This window comes from Puma concolor, chromosome D3 (genome assembly GCF_028749965.1).
Source record: "Puma concolor isolate L17-30 chromosome D3, mPumCon1.1.hap2, whole genome shotgun sequence".
NCBI lineage: Eukaryota > Metazoa > Chordata > Mammalia > Carnivora > Felidae > Puma > Puma concolor.
Window position 1 is genome coordinate 75,205,428 of NC_141678.1, and position 20,386 is coordinate 75,225,813.

General features: G+C 37.0%; 1 long non-coding RNA gene across 1 annotated transcript in view; it reads left to right on the forward strand.

The window, feature by feature from the left end:
• LOC147575636 (uncharacterized) overlaps nucleotides 1-20,386 on the forward strand; it is a 464,128-nt gene that overhangs the window by 287,947 nt on the left and 155,795 nt on the right. The gene's annotated exons all lie outside the window — the stretch shown is intronic.

The window sequence follows — 20,386 nt, forward strand, 5'->3', positions numbered from 1 at the left end:
TTGTGGAAAGATTATTTCAATGAGAGGTGACCACACTTGTAGCAAGAATTGAAAAAAAAACAAGAACAGGTTTTTTCATTCAATGATTGGATCTCACTGAATTCACCAACTGGAATCAAATATCAGGGAAGTTTTCTTGCTTAGTTTCTTGTTTAATTATTAAACACATTTCACAGAATTGTCGAGCTGGAAGAGAACTCAAGAAGTCTAATAGAGCCCATTGGCCTCAGGGAAAACACTCTGAAACACTGTCCAACAGGGCTGTGGATAGACTCCATGGGGACTAAAATGGCAAGAACACAATATTCTTAGCCCAGGCCGTCTCATAGATATCTGTTATTTTCTCCCTTATCTGTGTACATTCCAACCTATTTTAGAGGGAAATTCAATTCATTTGACGTGAATTCCTCTTTACAAAGCTTTGGATGTTTCAATACATTTTTGTCTTCCAGATAAAAGAGATCCATCATTTTATAAATCATAGGACCTATTTAGATGTCTTCCTACTAGCTTTCTCTTAAATATGGATACTATCTGTATCTGTACTTGTCTAGCTCATAGTTTTTTGCTGTTTTTTTTGGTTATGTTTTTTTGTTTGTTTGTTTGTTTTGTTTTTTGTATTGTTCCTTCAATGAGGTTTTAAAAAATATACTGATTTTTAAAATACCACATTTATTCCTGGGGCGCCTGGGTGGCTCAGTTAAGCATCTGAGTCTTGATTTTGGCTCAGGTCATTATCTCACAGTTTGTGGGATCAAGCCCACATTGGGCTCCACGCTGACAGTGTGGAGCCTGCGTGGGATTCTCTCTCCCTCTCTTTGCCCCTTCCCCTTCTTGCATACTCTCTCTCTCTCTCTTTCTCATGCCACACATTGAAGAAGGTATGGCAAATGGAGAAGAAATATATCATCAGCAAGAATGCCACCATATCGGTACAATCTCTGCTATTGCTTCAGTATATTTCTTTCCAGTCTTCACTGATACGAAATTTTGATTGTCCACAGTTATTACCATAGAAGTTTTTTACTTGCTCTTTTTCAGTCAATATTATGGGAAGATCATTTCCTAGGTTTTGTATAGTCTTTATAATTATCATTTTTGCAATCATATTTCATTAAATGGATCTGTCATTCTTATATTTCAAGACATTTTGGGGGTTGTTCCATATTTTGACTATGGGTCAAAATGACCTATAATGCAATGAATATTTTTGTTTGTATACTTGAGATTATTTTCTTAGAATCAATTTTCTGAAGAGGCTAAAGTATAGAAACACTTGAGAATTTTGATACACATTGCCAAATTTCTTTGCAAAAGAGTAGTGCTAATTCAGAGTACCATCAGAAATGTTTAAAAGTGTCCATTTCTTCTGATCCTCACCATCAATGGGAATTACACACTTCTAAAAATGTGAATTCAACAGACCAAAACAATGCATCATTAAAAAATAGGTTTATTTCTAGTGGAAAGGGATATTTTTCTTTACATTTCTTCTCCTTTGTAAATTAGCTCTTCCTGTTATTTGCCCATTTATCTGTTGACTACTCATACTGGACTTTTAGAAATATTTGCTTCCAGTTTTTTCAAACCACCAAAAAGGCATGTACTCATTTTCTTTTTTTTTTTTTTTTATAACTTGAAGGTATCTGTTTTCTCCATCTTCTCTTCTGCCATTTCCCCAAGTTTTAGTTCAACCTAATTGAAAATACTCTGAATGTCAAGAAGCACATTTTTCTTGTCTTTTTTTTGGTGGTGGGGGGGAGCTGTCCCTCTTTCAGATTTCACTTTGTTGATTTGTTCTCATGTAGCGACTTTGGTTTTTGTCATTCTTCTTCACAATCTTGGCCTGCTGTAGACTATCTGCAGTTCTCATTCACAGGACAGCACCTGCTCAAGTATAGAATCACCTCCTAATTATTTTACCGTGTGCTGCCAATCTAACGTGACCCATCGGGCCAGTTACTGACCCCCAGCATTAGTGGGAAGGCCTATAATGCTGTGATGTATAAAAAATCTTGTCATTTAGCATGTTTTCTCTTCATTCCATGACACATCACCCTGACCAGGGAGACAAGAATCTAATAGGAAGAGCACAGTGATGGTGGATGTGATTTTGTTATTTTGGCCACAGACTTTTCATTCCCAAGGTATAACACTCATGTCTGTTAGCTAAGCTCAGGAAAGAAATAATGAGAAACAGGTGACGGCCTTGAAAGCATCATAGAATCAGTTCCCTGAGCAATTGACTGCTCTCCAGAATGATGCCCTGAGCATGTGCAAGGGAAATTTAAAAGACTATAAATGCAGCAAACCGATCCAAGTCATGTCCAGAGTGAAAGATGTATCACGTTGGGACATAGAATAGCCATTAGGGTGGGCAACAGAACAGGATCTGTGATTTCAAGAACTACAAACCATATCGATGTGAGAGCCTGACAACCTCTTAAGACAGGATTATATTACTCTTCTCTCTCCTGTGGTCCCTCTCTTCAGTCTCCTAAGAAGCAGTCACTGTTTTCTTTTATTTGCCTTAAATGTATAAGAGACAACAGGGTTGAGGAAAGGGTGTGGGTTTTGTGTCCAAACAGGTCTGTCTGCGTATTCATGGGCAAATTATTTAATCTCTTCAATACTCAAAGTTCTCAATGGTAAAATGGAAACAATAGAAATCTACCTGTCCAAGTTGTTGTGTGTTTTACAGGGAATGTCTTAAAATATCACATTCAGATCTTAGCAAATGGTGGGCTCCAATAAATGGTATTCTGGTTGCTATTGCTGTTTTTATTAATGTACAGGGTTAGCTCTTGAGATGTGACCTTGTTATGCATCGTAAATTACCATGTGGAGAACAGAGCCTGGATTCAAGTGTGTATAAACTGTTAATTCATATTGCAGCGTTTGATTTGAGACAGAGTGGAAAAATATATACATCGTTCCCATATCAGTGCTTTCATTAGGGAAAAATACTTTCTTTTTTATATATTTTCATTGCATTGTATTTTTGCAGGATATTCTACGTTGTCTGTGTTAGAAAGGAGAAAGAGGAATTTGCAATATTTCTGATTGTTGAGTCCAAATAGCTGACTAGCTATTTGGGGGGGTCAAGAAGGCAGAGTAGGATGTGTTCATTAACTTTTGAACCTCCTTGGAAATCATGACAGTGCTATCAATAATTATTTTTTCACTCACAAAGTGATATATACAGTACTGCTTAGCTACAGGAAACATCTGCTTACTTAGATATCTACAAACTAGATCTTCCCCAAAGATCAAAATCTTATTAAATTAGAAGGTAGATGTGGAGAAGTACTTATGTATGATCAAATTGCCCCTCTTACTAGTTGGGCTAATTTTTTAGAAAAATAGAGGGAACCAGGAATATGTCAAGAAAGGAAAGCCATGGATTAATTTATTCGGCCTGGTAACATAAGCCCCCATAAAAAGGGAATCTTCAGGAGTCCCTTGCCATCACCTCTAACGATGTAAAGCACTGACAAGAAATTCTAGTCAACAGTGACTGAAAATGGGTTGGCAATCATAAATTAAAATTAAGGAGTTTAAATATCATATAAAATCATTTAATCTTAATGATTTATGCTGGTTCTCAGAGGCAATTATTTACTAACGCTTATGTTTATTGCTCTTTTGACTTTTTTAATTACGGCAAACCCAAAATTCAATTATACACTCTAGTATATATTTCAAGCAATAGTATTGTAAATAAAAGGAGAACCAATTAATAATGTGCTTAGTCTAGCAAAGCTAAATCAAGGATAATACAAAACATAGGGCAACTTGATCCAGGTTTGGAAGCTGTGGAAAAGATCCCATCTGGTTAAATTGGAAAACCTGAAGGTTGGAAATGATGATTCCTTTTTTTCTTTGTTTTTTTAAAAAATAGAAGTGCTCTTTTAGAAGATAAATCACTTTTAAGTGACTTTTGGAAGGTAATATAAATTGTAATTTTCTAAGTTTAGAGGCAATTAAAAATATATATCTGGAAGCTTCTTATCAATAATCAGGGATGTGATTTTTAGGCCAAAAGTGTAGTTGTGTGGGTTTATCTCTGTATTGTCTCCACTGGCATTTGCTTTTGGAATGATATAGGCTGATCCAGCTGTGTTTTGGGTTCCTTAAACATCTCACACTATTCCTCAAATGTTTGGGGTTTGACAAAACCCCAAATGCATTTGGCCAAGCACGTTTTTCCTTGATTTTTAAACACATGTGGGTTTTATGGGAAATTTAATCCATGTGTTTTTGATTCCTTTACACTTAACTCATCAAAATGTTGTTGTGTAAGGTCTCTTTGATGTCCAAGAAGCTTTTGGAGGTTTTTTTATTTTTTTTTTAAGTGGGACACTTTAATCCTTTTTTCTTAGAAACAGGAAGTTACATGATGCCAAAAAAAAAAAAAAAAAACAAAACAAAACAAAGAAAAAAAACCTTTGACACTAGGATGGTGATATTTGATTGAACATTTTAGAACCTTCAGAATTTGACTGAAATAATTCTCCTGGTCATTAATTTCCCATTAAATTTGTTGCTTCTTGGTGGTTTTTGAATGAGTAACATGTTATATTTTTCTTCAGAAGAAAATACAAAAGTGGTAAAAAATCACAAAAGGTTTTTAAATTAATGGTGACATCTTATAAATAAGGTTGGCATTTTATTATATATATATATTTATTATATATATATAGACTAAATAAGCTCTGCAAATGGGGGATAAATTATGCCCTTCCCCCCATGCCACAAAGCAGCCTGGAAAAAAGGTGTCTGAAAGGGAAAACCCACTCAAGGCCCATTGGGAAACACGTGCCTGGGTTTTACTAGCATTTTGTTTAAATGTGTCCCAAAGAAATCAGGAAACTTTCATACAACCACATATAAAGGAGGGGGTTACAGATGAGAAGTGTGTTGACAGAAGAAGGCAGAAGAGTGAATTTTATAATCTGTGAACTGAGGATAATGGTAGTACTTACCTCCTAGAAGAACTGCAAAGTTTAAATTAGTTAATACATACAAGGTACTGCACTGGCTCATTGTAGGAGTTCAGCAGGTGTAGCTCATTTTATTGTTTCCATCTGGGTTTGAATTCCAGCTCCAGAGATTACTGCAACCTTGAGCAAGTCCCTCCCCTACTCCACCTCAGTGTTCTTATCTCTCAGAGATACTGTAAACACCACGTCATGTAAACATAGCACCCATCTTCTACACTTTAATATGTGAAATATCATCTGTTTTACAGACGAACAAGAAACTTGCCCAAAGTCACAGAGCTGTGAGTAATAGAGCAAGAATTTGCACTCAGTGCCTCTGACTAAACAGTTTGTGTTCTTTCTACTGCTTTTTTTAAGAAGACAATGAATATAAAAATAGAAACAAAGAACAGGAAAGAAACATGGATGGTTTTGTCAAAATTGTCAGGAGCCAATACCTTCATCAAAGAACCAGTATTTCTACTTTCTTTGAGAATCTTCCATCTATAACATAGAAATCTTTCCAGAATTAGGAAATTAAAGCATGTTAAAGCAAAGCAAAGGGTTATATTAATAAAAGACAGTGTTCTGATGACATGATTTCTACTTTCCCAGTTCTGAGCCCAGGCAAACCAGTATGCAAAGCCCATGAAACTTTTCTCTCTGTTCTCTCCTAGGCTATGAAAGCCTACATTTCAGGTTAGATGGCAGATGATAATGCTGGAGGCAGGACGGACAGGTAGACCTTACTATTGGAAAGATCTTGTTCTCTCTCTAGAGTACTATCCTACTGAGGGATTCTGTCTCCTATGATGTCATTAGCTTTACTCCATTCCATCAACGTCAGCAGAATTAACCTACCAGTCGAAATGGCAAAAAGTATCTTACAAAACCTGGAGATGATCACATATCATCAGTGCCTCCCTTACATTGGTCCAAAAGACTGGAATGGTAGTGGCAGATGGACAAATACCTTACAGTGTTGTATATATCATTAAGTAAACTTTGTATATATCAAAGGTAAACTAAACAGAGCAGGAAATACCAACATTTTATATCTCAAGAATAATGGCTAGTTTGAGATCACTCAGATAATTAGTAATGTCAGTTAAGAGAAAATTTTTGCAAACTACAAGATTTTTATTTTGTACTCCACTTTGAGAAACATCTTTTGGGCAAAGCGAGGGGCCTGTATTGTATGTGTGGGAAGGAAGGAATGTATGTATATGTTACTTTTTTGCTTATACTTGTACAAATCAGCAGATAAAATGACATTTAAATTGTAGGTTCCATGACCTATAATGTTGAAGAATAACATAATAAATGAATGATTAGCAGTAATAGATATTAGCTTTTCAACTTAATTCTTACTGTTAACATTATTTGCTGTTTACATACTTATTTAAATAACAATTATAATAACATTTATTGAGTCCTTACCATGTACCAGACAATTTACTTAAAATATGTTATCTGAAAGGGTCACTCATTCTCTGATTTCTGTGTCATAAACATAGTTTTTCTCTTTCACAAAAGCTGGCCTTCTGAAGACATATTCTGTTCTCCAGATGGTTCTCTGAAATATCTGTGTCTGATTCATCTTTGTGTCCCCAAAGGGCTAAGGAAGTTCCTTACTTGTAGTTGTTGCTTGCTGTAACCAAATCTTACTTTCTTTGATATCACATGAAAACTTCTCTACATTCAAAAAATCTAGCCATAGAGTGTTTTGTAACTCACCATTAGGAGTGTGATGTCCACAGTTTTTAATAAGTCTCTGAGTGGATCAAAACTCCTGGCCACTGTAGGTCATCTGTGGCATTTGTGGGAGGGAACAAGGAAGTCTTCTGATGTCTGTACCCAGGGAAGCCCAAAGCACATCCAGAATGAACACAATGCCCTGAATGATTTGACGCTAGACCTTCTCATCATGCTCTCCTTTATACCTCCACAAACAAACCAAGGATACAAGCCCTCTCCTGAAAGTCTTACAGTGATAAACTAAGCTTCAGACAGGGTAAAAGCAAGAATGAGAAGGAAAACTAAGGCAACAGGGGTATTAGTTAACTGTCATGCTTCATGACACAAAAAGTTATTATAACCTAGAGAACTTATATAGAAGTTATTTTCTTGAATATATTTTGGAATAATTTTAGATAATTTAGATTTTAAATTTTAATCTACTTTTAATTTTAGAATAATGTTAGGAAAATTGCCAAGATAATATAGAGAGTTCCTAGATACTTTCCACCAAGTTTCTCCAAAGCTAAAATATTAACCATGGTATATTTGTCACAACTAAGATATGAACATTAGTACAATACTCTGAACTAAAGACTTTATTTGGATTATACCAGGTTTTCCACTAAAATCCTTTTATTTTCCAGGATCTAATGTTGGAGACCACACGGCATGTAGTCATTTTGTCTTCTAGACTTCTCTAATCTGTGCTAGTTTCTCCATCTTTCCTCATTTTTCATTACAGTCAACTTTTAAAAGGAGAGAAAGTTCTCTCTCTCTATGGAACCATTGTGTGTGTGTGTGTGTGTGTGTGTGTGTGTGTGCGTGCGCACGCGCGTGTATGTGTACATGTACACAGAATGGTCAGAGAATGTTCTCTGAAGGTGACAGTTGACCAAAGACCTAAATTTAAAAGATGAGAAGAGTCAAAGAATGAAAAAGTCTTAGGGAAGAGAATTCTAGGTTGAGGGAGTAGCATGGGAAAATGCCCTGGGACAGGAAGGCAGGAAGAAGTTTGATGTATTCAAGGGGCCATGGATAGCTAGAATGGTTGGAGTAGAGATCCAGATCCTGCATGGCTTGGAGGCCTTGGTTGTTAAATGCATTATCTTTCCTGGAAGATTTCCTTGGTGTCTTTTGCAACATAAAACATAACTTTCCAAAAATCAGCTCTGGGTGGAATTAAGTTGTGACTGGACATCATTTCTCTGACCATCAAAACCAATCCATGCGGTTCTTGAGAGAGCAGGCAGATACCTGACTATCCTCTGAGATAGCCCAACAATATCTACCCTTTCTGCTTTTCCATGTGAGGTCCTGGCAGAACAAACTAAAACATGTTGCCAGTATTTCTGAGTATCTAGGTGCTTGCTGTTGGATACTTGCTTCCCCCTGGAAACTGTCACCCTCGTTTAATCTACCCCCACCCCCACTGCTTTGTCAATTAAAGATATGCAAGATGCCAAATGTGACAACATTAAAATGATGGAGATAATTATTTTGATGGTCTGAAGGAAAGATTGTATCTCTTGTAAGAGGAGAGCAAGAAAAGTATATGTCCTCAGACTGTTTATTTTCTCTCCAAATTCCCTTCCTTGAAGTGGTTTGTGCAATCTCTTGATTTTCTGCTGTTGAGCTGTAGAGTTCATGATCTGAACACCTCTCCAGTCGCTAGACCCTGGCCTTATATGTGATATCCAAGAAAAAAGCGTGGTTTGTGAGCAATGCATGTTGCTTCTTCTGCAAAAAGCTGTCATATCTATGAAATTGAAGAGTTTCAAAAGCAATAAGTAAAACTTCAACCACTTCTCTCAATAGAGCTCTTCAAATCTCTGTCATCCACAAAAATAAAGCATATAAATTGAAATTGATTTTTATAAAACCTTCATAAAAATAAATCTAAACATTTGGAAACATCTGCTGGATGGCTCAGGAATTTTATTTTTATCATTTTTGAATGAGTCCAGCTTTGAAGAGCTGCAACCAATTAAATCTGGCACTATACAAAATCAATCAGATGTATAGATATACACAATAGGAAGAGACCATCGTAACCTTGGTTCTCCTGTTGGTCATATTCGATATCAGCCTTCAACTGTGTAGCATAATAGTTTCGACCAGGGGCTTTGGAGATATGTAGTTGTGGTTTTAAGTTCTGGATCTGCCACCTGTTAGCCCTGTGACCTTGGACAATTTACTGAAACATTTCTAATCTTCAGTTTATAGATCTTCAAAATGGAGATCACAATATTTCTGCTATTGAAGGACTGCGAAGCCTACACGAGGTAATTTGCATTAAGGGTTGAACAACACTTTGCCCATTTTTAATGATCAATACAAGTTAACTATTAACATAATTGTTATTGCTAATAAGATCAAGTATTTATTACCCTTATTATGTGTGATGCAGTATTCTGAGCACTGTAGGGACTCAAGAAAGAATTGAATATGATTTCTTTCTGGAGAACCGGGACCTATTCACATGGAAGGTTAACTATCAGCAGAAGCTCCAAGAACAAAAGTAAGTGGAATTTGGAAATAAGGTAAATGATTAATCGTCAAAGAAGCACACAGGCAAAAGGAAACCTCTGAAAGTGAAGACGTGCTGTATCCAAAAAGGCCAGGAAGAAAGAAGAAGTGTTTCATTATTATGTTTAGAGATTATGCAGTAGCAATTTATATATTAAAGATTACATCAAGAGAAAATTTAGTTATTATTAAATGGATAGTTATAGTTAATCAAAGTAAAATATGGATGTGAAAATAATACGGAGATGGTTAACAATAGTTAACTAGATTAATTAATGTCAATTAAGCATCCTGAATTCATTAAAGCCCTTACATAAATCAGAACTTTCCTTTTCATGAGAAATTCTTGTAATGGGTTGGGATGATCTTGTTGGACTTTGATTGCAGCTTTCACTCAGCGACTCTGATCTCGTTGAGCAGTTGTGATAAGGCTAGCTGCATCCAAAATGAGCATGTATCAGTATTGTAACACCTTTAGGTCTATCACCCCTACAAAACCCTTGTCACTTTAGTTTAATTGCAAATTCCCCGGAGAGCCTCCTCTAATGACCCATTTACATTAAAGCTTTTAAATTAGATTTCAATCTTAATTTCACTTGAAATGTTACCCTGGAGTAATCATTCCATTATAAATCATTTTATTTGATTTTATGGAATTGCTCAATTACAAGAGAAGTATTGAAATAAAGTGCAGCTATATTGAGAAAAGCAGAGAGACAAAAGCAGAGTCTGTTTGACTTTGGGAAAATGTTATCAGTCAGGGCAAAACTTAGTCATTTATAAGCCACACAATGTCTTACAGTACTGAACTGTGGTGTATTTTGTACCAGAGATAATTGGAGTACTGTGGCAATTTGAATGGATATCAAGGCTTTAAACTGGGGGAGGAAGCACAGGAGAATGCCAAGACCATTCCAGATCAAGGTAGGCTGCTTCTTTCCCTTCTGGAAAAATTGCTGACCCCCAGAGGCCATCTTTAATGACTGAGTGGCATTTCAGAAATTACCTTCTTTCAGTATGTGTTCCATTTACACAATGTATGTGTTATTGAGTCTGTTTGGGTTGACAGCTCCTCACCCTTGGTATATTTTATTTAAGCTTCACTCTATACTTGGCAACATTCCTGTGTGCTCAATGTGAAAACTTTTTGACAGTGTCTTTTCAACCTAGTTTGGGGTGGGTCAGGATGCTTTTTATTATTAAAAATAAGCCACATTTACATTCTTTGATTAGCAAATTTAGGGAGATAAGGAAGGAAAGATAGGTAGGGCTTTTATATGGATAAGCAGTACATAAATCTTAGAATTGGAAGGGACCCTAGATACAAATGACTCAACCTCCAGATTCTACAAAAGGGGCACTGAAGCTCTGAATTTAGTGACTTGCTTCAGTTGGGCCCAGTGGGAATTCTAGTTATGGATAGAGCAGAAGGTAGCAACTGAGAACTTCAGCATATTTCCTCTCCATAATTCACGCTCTAGAAATACGGATTTCTTTAAAAAAAAATCCAAAGGGGTTGATTTACATTCTCTGTAAAGAAATGAGATGGTGCTTATAAACACCAACTACAAACAACAAAACAAAAACCACCAACTACTTGTCAGTCATTGACATAGGACACAGATTCCATCACTGGCAATTTTTTCTAGAAATTTCTTTATGGCTTAGTACCTGGTCAATTTTATAAATGTGTTACACATACTTTTAAAAATGTTGATTTTCTATTTGTTGACTGCAGATTTCCACATATTCATCAATTTCATTCATTCATTCATTCATTCATTCATTCTGAAAGTATTTAGTATCTATTACATATCAAGAAATCTTCTAGGCAACAGGGATGCAAAAGTGAGTGAGAAAAAAAATTCCATGACTGCTATTAGCTTGTTAATCATTATTGAAACTTTCTACAGTGTTAATAATTTTTGGTCTGTTTGAGAACTCAGTTTCTGAAGGATAGGTGTTGAAATATCCTATTATGATTGTAGAGATACTCTCTTTGGAATTCTATCAGAATTTTTGCATTAATTTTTTAGGCTTAGGTTTTAAGTGAAGACAAACATGATTGTTGTAGCTAATCAGCAAAATGTACCTTTTATTTTTAGGAGTGCCTCAGTGTTGGTGCTTTTTGTGCCATAATTACACCTTGTCTGATATCAATATTTTTAGAGCAGTTGTCTTTTGAGTTGTGTGAAATATCTCTTAATCATATTTTATATTTAAATTTTGTGTTGTGGGGCGCCTGGGTGGCGCAGTCGGTTAAGCGTCCGACTTCAGCCAGGTCACGATCTCGCGGTCCGTGAGTTCGAGCCCCGCGTCAGGCTCTGGGCTGATGGCTCAGAGCCTGGAGCCTGTTTCCGATTCTGTGTCTCCCTCTCTCTTTGCCCCTCCCCCGTTCATGCTCTGTCTCTCTCTGTCCCAAAAATAAATAAACGTTGAAAAAAAAAAATTAAAAAAAAAAAATTTTGTGTTGTTTTATTTGTAAAAGTATTTCTTTTAAACAACACACAGCTATTTTTGTTTGTTTTATATTTTATTTCAAACTCATAAACACAGCAATTCATCAGTCTCATTTTTTTCCTGGTAACCCCCATATTTTACATACCTATTTTCCTTCTCTAATCTGTGTTTAGTTCTCTTTAGACAGATATTGTCTAGAGAGTTCTCTTTTTTTGCTATTTATTGTTGTATGCCATATTTACTTCTAAATTTATTCCCTTGTTTTGTGGACCTGTCTCTTCTAGTAGCTTCTTACAACAGTCACGTAAGGGGTAAACTATTTGATACTTTATAGATTTGGAAATACCTTTATTTTGACTTCATGTTGGATTGATTGGTTGGGTATAGAAATCATTTTCCCTTGGAAGTTTGAATTGTTCCACTATCTCTAGCTTCCAGTATTATTCCTGAAAATCAGATGCCATCTGACTCCTAATTCTTTGTATTCAACATCTTTTTTTTTAATTTTTTTTTTCAACGTTTATTTATTTTTGGGACAGAGAGAGACAGAGCATGAATGGGGGAGGGGCAAAAAGAGAGGGAGACACAGAATCGGAAACAGGCTCCAGGCTCGGAGCTATCCGCCCAGAGCCTGACGCGGGGATCGAACTCACGGACCGCGAGATCGTGACCTGGCTGAAGTCGGATGCTTAACCGACTGCGCCACCCAGGTGCCCCTGTATTCAACATCTTTTTAGAAGATATTAGTATTGTGAAGTATCTTGGCACATGTCATTGCCTTTTTATTCTATCCTTGGACTTTATCCATTTTATTGATAGTTTATGTCTTCACTATCCCATTTAAATTTTCAAAGCTTTTCCATGTTTTCTCTTCCTTTTTGAAATATATCCTATTATTGTTTCATGTCTACATTGTCTTCTTTTTATCAAATATGTGAGCAATAGCTTGTTGGTGTTTTCTTCTGCTTCCTCTACTGTTTTCCTCCAAGTTCCTCTTTCCTCTTTGTTTTGGGTCCTTTCATGTTGCCAGCCATCTTCACAGTTCCAGTGGTGTTTGGCTAGCATTTCGTGTAAGTGATAGATTTCATGGTAGTGTGATTTGAGGGTAGACTAGCTTTTTTGTTGGAGGATAACCAACAGAGGTATTTTTCCCCTCTGAGGCTTTTCAGCTTCTCAGAAGAATCTTCCAGTCTCCTACCTGGTAGCTAAGGTTCAGGAGAAAGGGGGGGGGGGGTGGGCAGGCAGGAGGAGCGAGGGGTGGGCACCTTGCCTTTCAGTTCACTCAATGATTCACTGCCCTCTACTGAGCCTTGGGTCTCTAAGCCTAAAGTCTTCCAACTTAGTTTCCCCATCCCCCCAAATGAATAAATCCATAATGTGGCAATGGAGTCATTGTCTGGCTTGGGGAAGGGAGTGTTGGATATACAAATTTTTATCCAATCCACCTATTTTTAGGCCTTTCCACATTCCTTTTCTACCACATTCCACCAAATCAGGTATTTATGTTTCTTGACACCTTCTAGGTTTCTATCCAACAAATGCACTCGTTTTGTGTATTATCACACACTTTTGCATTTATATTGTCATTTTCTCCTCTGTGCTGTCCATTATCACCATATTAGCTGCTTTTTGTCTTCTAACATTTGGTAACACATCTTATTCTCTTTTGAATCTTCTCCTGTTCAACTTGCCTTTAAGGGTTTATATACTTTATTTTGAAGAAATTTTGGGAACGACTGACACTAAATGCCCATGTTCATTAATCACTTGCCTATGTTTTAAAATTTACTTTTTAAAAAAAGTTTATTTAATTATTTTGAGAGAGAGAAAGCCCCAAGCAGACTCCGTGCTGTCAGCATGGAACCTGACCCAGGGCTTGATCCCACAAATCATGAGATCATGACCTAAGAAATCAAGAGTCGGACTCTTAACCAACTGAGCCACCCAGGCACCCCAACAGTTTACTTTTATTGTTGCTAAAGACTTAGTCATAATTTCTATGAGTTGGGGAGGATGGTGTTTGTGTGAGTATGTATGTGCGCTGGGAGGAGGTTAGGGTGTATCAATCCAGTTTGGCATACTTATTCTTTATATTTATTTCTTATTAAAACCTTCACAGTAGATATTATATCTCTGTTTCACCGATAGGGACACTGAAACTCAGAGTTAATATGTCACTAATTCAAGACCGCAAAATCATTGTCAAGTGGCAAGGTCAGTATCTGACTCCAAAGCAAATGCATAATATAAACTGTATTTATGGTTAACGATTAACGATTTAAGAAGACAACAAGTGTGTCTATTAATAATAAATTAGTTGTATCTAATTTGTGAAGTATCAGTGATTTGTGAAGTGTCATTGTCACTGTTTATAGTTAGACTCCCCTTTCTACCATCTATTAGATTCCCACCACGGGTACTAAGATTTTTATAGCAATAAATTTTGCCTTCTTGAATACCAAAACAACCATACATTATAGAAAGTAGGGACACTTAAATATGATCTAATTACTGTGGCAGGGCTCCATAATCAATCTACATAATTAACAATTAGATATATCTGATGGAGTCATGTGGCAGTTTGATAGAGAAGTATGGTTCAAACTAGTTCAGGGAACCACTTCCAGCCCATACTTCTTCATGAAGATAACCAGTAATCTTTGGATACTCACATTTTGCATATGGTCTTTATACTCACCCCTTTCCTCTTATCCCCTGTTCTCTCTCCTGCCTTTTCCATACACCCCACACCCCCTCTTTTTATTTGATAATTCCTCAAGAACTGTGGTCAGTAGAGACAAGTAGGAGCAAATAATTCAGAAACATTTGGGTCATTGTAAGAACTTAACCATAAATTCTGTGCCTAGATTGCAAATACACATTTTCTGAGTGAATGAGTAAGTGACTGGGTAATTTTATATTCATTGGCACACTTCATGATGCACACAACATGACCTATAGCTTCTGTGGAATGTGAATAATCTACATGGTGGTTTATTTTATTACATCCCTATCTTTTCTCAAATATCTTCACTTCTTAAAGATTACTTATTGATCCCAGTGATAAACGTATTTATTAATTAAAAACAAGTGAATAAAAATACTGTATTTTGAGTTGGTCAAGCCATCAGCTGCTATAAATACATCAGCTGAGAAGATATTATGAAAATAGAGAATGGTGGGGCCTGTGGGAAACTATCACAGGATCAAACATTGAAATACTTACCAAGTGTAAATATGTATAAAGTACATGACATGTGCCTGTAAGGAAGACTTCAGCAAACCAATTTCAATGTATGTGACTATGTGTGTGTGGTGAGGGTGATTTCCTCATACCACCAAGCAATTTTTCCAATCCCAGCTGGGTGTATTACAATTCAACTCAGTCTGACCCTATCTACTCAGCGTCAGATTCCACAGGTTAAGGCTCAGTCCCACAAGACTGTCCTCTTCTTCAGATGCAGATGTCAAGTCCAGGTTGTTACCTGTGCTTCTGATTCAATGTTTATAAATTAGAGGTTCCCGTAACCCCCTCCTTGTGTTTGATTAATTTGCCAGAGGGAGGATTGCAGAAATTAGGAAACTGATTTACTCACTAGATGATTAGTTTATTACAAAGGATACTAAAGTACAAATCAATAGCCAGATGAAGAGATACATAGGTTCTGAGCAAAGGAGATGTTATTCCATGGAGTTTGGGGCCTGGCATGGTGGTATATGGAAGTATTCTGCTTCTCCAACCAGGAAGCTCTCTCAACCCCCTCTTTTTTTTTTATGGAAGCTTCATTTCACAGGCATGATTAATTGACTTTGGTCATTGGTGATTGAACCAGCCTTTGGCCCTCTCCCCTACCAGGAAATCAGAGGGTGGGATGGAAAGTTTCAACCATCTATTCATGTGATGTTTCTGTGGCAACCAGTCTCTATTCTTAGGTGTTTCCAAAGAGTCACCTCATTAACCTAACCCTAGTTGCGATGGAAGGAGGCTTGTTATGAATAGCAAGACACCCATTTTACCATTATAGCTTTGAAGAGATTTAAGGAACTCAGCACCAGAGGCCAAATTACAGCAAAAGACACTCCCATTGCTCTTATCACTCAGAAAATGTCATGAGCTGTAGGAACTCTATGCCAAAAATGGGGATGAAGACCAAGTATATATATTATTTCTTATAATAAATAAAAATATCACAGCCTAGTATGCGTAGTGCTGCTGAATGTTGACCTATAGGAATGTAAGCTCAAGGTTGCCAAATATGCTCTCCTGAAATAAACCAGAAATTTGGGCATTTTGGTCAATTGTTTCAATTTTTTAAGGCTGAAAAATTTATGACTTAGATAGGCTCCAGAAGACCAGAGAATCAGTGCTATGATCCGAATGCTGTGCCCTGCCACCCTCAATTCATACACCGAAATCCTAACCCCTAAGGTGATGTTATTAGGAGGTGGGGCCTTTGGGTAGGTCTTTGGGACAGAGACCTCATTATGGGATAACTGCCTTCATAAAAGGGGCCAGGGACAGGCTCACTTGCTCTTTCCACTATTGAGCAGACACAGCAATAAGTCAGTGGTCTCAAGCCAGAAAAGGGTTTTCACCAGATCCTGGCCATGTGGGCCCCCTGATCTTGAACTTCCTGTTTTCAGAACTGTGAGAAATAAATTTCTGTTGTTTATAAGATGCCTAATCTATGATGTTTTGTTACAGCAGCCTGAACAGATTAAAACAGTCAGTCTTAGAGATTATGCAGTTAACAACAATACCCAAAATATACTGCAGAGCTAGCCTAGTAAAGAGCCTACAGTAGCCACAATTGGGCACAGACACTCAAACTCACACCACCCATGCTAACTACTAGACAGAAACTTCTGCCACTGCTGTTGTCACCCCAGTCAGACAGGATTCCTTTTAGTGCCTACTGCAGAAGTGAAGTTACACTTTAGTGTGGCTGACTGGGAGAACCCATACGGTTGCTTTAAGGAAGCCTGGGGAAAAGAGTATCAGTTTTTTCCCTTAGAGAGAAAAGGACTTACAAGGCAGGAATAAAGAAAGAAGGAAAGGAAGAAAATGAAGGAAAGGAAGGAAGGAAGGAAGGAAGGAAGGAAGGAAGGAAGGCAGGCTAGTGGTGGGGGGGAGGATGGAAGGAAGGGAGGGAAAGAAAGGGAAGAGAAGGGAAGGAAAGGAGAAAAGGAAGGAAGGAAGGAAAGGAAGAAAAGGAAGGAAAGGAAAGGAAGGAAGGAAAGGAGGGAGGGAGGGGGGCTAGTGAGGGAGGAGAAGGATGGAAGGAAGGGAAAGAAAGGAAAGGAAAGGGAAGGGATTGAAAGGAAAGGAAAGGAGAAAGAGAAAGAGAAAGAAGGAAGGAAAGGAAGAAAAGGAAGGAAAGAAAAGGAAGGAGGGGGGGTAGGGAGGGGAGGAAGGATAAAAGGAAGGGAAAGAAAGGGAAGGGAAGGGAAGGGAAGAAGGAAAGGAAAGGAAAGGAAAGGAAAGGAAAGGAAAGGAAAGGAAAGGAAAGGAAAGGAAAGGAAAAGAAAGGAAAAAGAGAAAGAGGGAAAGAGAGAAAGAAAGAGAAGGAGAAAGAAGGAAGGAGTGAACAACAATAGGAGTATTCAAAAGAAATAGGTGACCAAAAAGCATGATGAATTTCAACTAAAACAATCAATTAAAATTTTAAAAGATAAACACTATGCTGGCCATCAAAACATGACTTAGTGTGAATTTGCTTGTCAGTCACTAGTTTTTGGCCTCTGGTCTAGTAGGATATTTCACTACATATATAAAATAGAGTGATACTATTAAAACAAGGAAAAATGATTGAGACAGCCAGTCTTCCCTTCAGAACAGAAAGGCAGAAAATAGACTTCCACAGCTCAATGCTCACTCTGTGCTCATTCTATGACCCACCAGTGGCTAAAGTCATTTTTAATCTACTCAGATCTTCCAGCAGCATCATATACAACATCATAACTTGTCATATACGTGTTATGTAGTCGTATAACAAAACTGTACTTGAAGATGAATGGAATAATAACTAAAATTTCTAAAAGATGTTGGTTATATCTTAGAAAAGTTTTGCTTGGGCAGAAAGCAAAGATGGAATTAATAAACTCTTAGACTCAAAACATCCCTCTCATATTCAATGCCATATCCTTTCTTCCATCTCTCCTTGACTTTCACCAGTTGAGTTTTGAGCCCCACCCTTGCTCCATAGGAATCCTGAATACCCTTCTAGAAACCAAGTCCTTTTTTTTTTTTTTTTTTTTTCCAACATTTATTTATTTTTGGGACAGAGAGAGACAGAGCATGAATGGGGGAGGGGCAGAGAGAGAGAGAGACACAGAATCGGAAACAGGCTCCAGGCTCTGAGCCATCAGCCCAGAGCCCGATGCGGGGCTCGAACTCGCGGACCACGAGATCGTGACCTGGCTGAAGTCGGACGCTTAACCGACTGCGCCACCCAGGCGCCCCGAAACCAAGTCCTTTTTAAGAGATCCTCTTTTGAAGGTATTGCCCAGTAAATGTAAGTTGTCTCCATATTTATAATTTCTACACTATAAAATTACTGCCAGGAAATAAGTGTGTTGCCATCTTGTACTTGTTTACATTATATTACTGAAACATTTTTGAGACTATAATTTAATTATTCTGGTATGATAAGTTGAGCTTCCCATCTTGTGGTTGAATTAGTCGTATGTTTACCCAGGAGGAAATTGAGAGTTGTCTGTCTTTCAGAATTGAAGGCTTCCTCTGTGTTTCAGACATTACTCTCATGTTTAGGAAGTCAATGGATTTTGAAAGGAGAGCCTGATGTCATCATTATGAAGTTCCTTGGCCTTAAGACAAAATACATATTAGAACCACTGAATAACTCTAATGCTGGATTGCTTTTGAAGGTAGTTCTGGATACATTTTGACTTTTCTCTAGCCCATGGTATTTTATTCTATTCAAAATTCAAAATTCAAAATTCAAATGGGGAGAAAGGATGATCTATAAATTATTGTGAATTATTGTGGCAATGGCAATTGGGATTAGCTTAGAGTGCGACATTTCTTCAGCTTTCAATGCATACCGCCCCTTCGTCTGATTTTTTTTTCACCCATTAATAAATTATTAGTTAAAAGTTTTGGAGTCTGTCCCTTAATCTTGGTGTCTTCCTCTTGATAAGAGGCCAAGAACATCCTGTTATACTCACTCCCTTCCCCAATAGAATTGCTGGCTATGTACAACATAGGAAATATACAAATAATTATAGCTATTACTATAGCCATATGTATATTATATATAGCTATATGTGGCTAATAATACCTATTACTCAAGTTACTACTTTAGGTTTCCAAGCTCAAAAAGTTACCATTTTTCTGCTTATGGGCTAGAAGGGAAGCAGAGCACAAGAAATAAGAGTATATGAAGTACGGAGCAACCACTCAGTTTAGCCAATGATTTTGCAAGGTTGGAGAGCTGATAGCTACAAGTCTCCCAATGTCACCCCATAGTAGAAGTCAGATCTGTTGTGTCAAGAACACATGAGTAGAGAAAGAACAGCAAGCTGATAATTAATTTTGCCCCAATTGCCACCTTTACTTCTTTTTAGAAGTTGAGTTCTTTGGGAGCCTAGCTGGAGAAGACCTATCTCAGCATCTTTGTAGCTATGTGTGTTCATGAGACTAAAATCATTGGGTATGAGTGCAAGAGAGTTGTCCAGCTTCTGGGTTGAATTGATAAAAGGAATCAGCTTGCTCTCTCTTTCCTCTTGCCATGAGCAAGAAAGGGTACTAATGAGCTGGCTTGACTCATACACATGTAGACATCAGTCTAGACAGTAAAGCAACTAGATAGAAGTGGTCTAGGTGCCTGATGACTTCATGGAGCAGAGCTGCCATAGCAGTCTTAGGCCACCTTTTTCTTTACTACTCAGAGAGAGAGAGAAATGAATGTCTATCTTACTTATATTTTTAAAGTTTTCTGTCATGTTTGAATTAGTTATAGGAGCTTAGTGTATAGCCTAATTAATATGGCATGGAATTTGAAAAACGTTCTTTGCTTACATTCCACTACTTCTACAATTACTGAAAGACTGGATACGACAGTGGAAAGATCATGACATATTAAAGTTAGACACATATGGGTTTGAATCCAAGTCCTACAACTTTTTGAGCTGAATGATCTTGAACATGTTATTTGGTGTTCTTAAGCCTTAATTCTTTATTTTTGAAGAGGGAATTTTAGTATCTATCTTATAGGGCTCTATATGAGACATTCAATAATATCTTTAAACTTTGTGCCATATAGTTGGTATGTAATATGTTACAACTGTTATGCTTGAATTATTGATTGAAATTGCTCCTTAACATGATAATGGTATAATGGTTACATTTTATTAAGAGTCCTTATTATTTAATGACATATACTAGAATGCTTATAGACAAAATTAAAATATAAAAATAAAAAACAACTAAGGATTTGTCATAATTGATTGCTTAGCTTCCATTGTCTGTCTCAGCCAGGCTTACCTTTTGCTAGCTTTTAGATTTAGCTTCCTAAAAACTTCCTTTTTAATTTTGTAAAATTGTTTTATTATTATGGAGTTCTGAGACTTCTTCATAGATTCTAGATAAATGTCTACTATCAGATATGAGATTTGCAAATATTTTCCCCAGTATGTGGCTCGTCTTTTCATTCTAT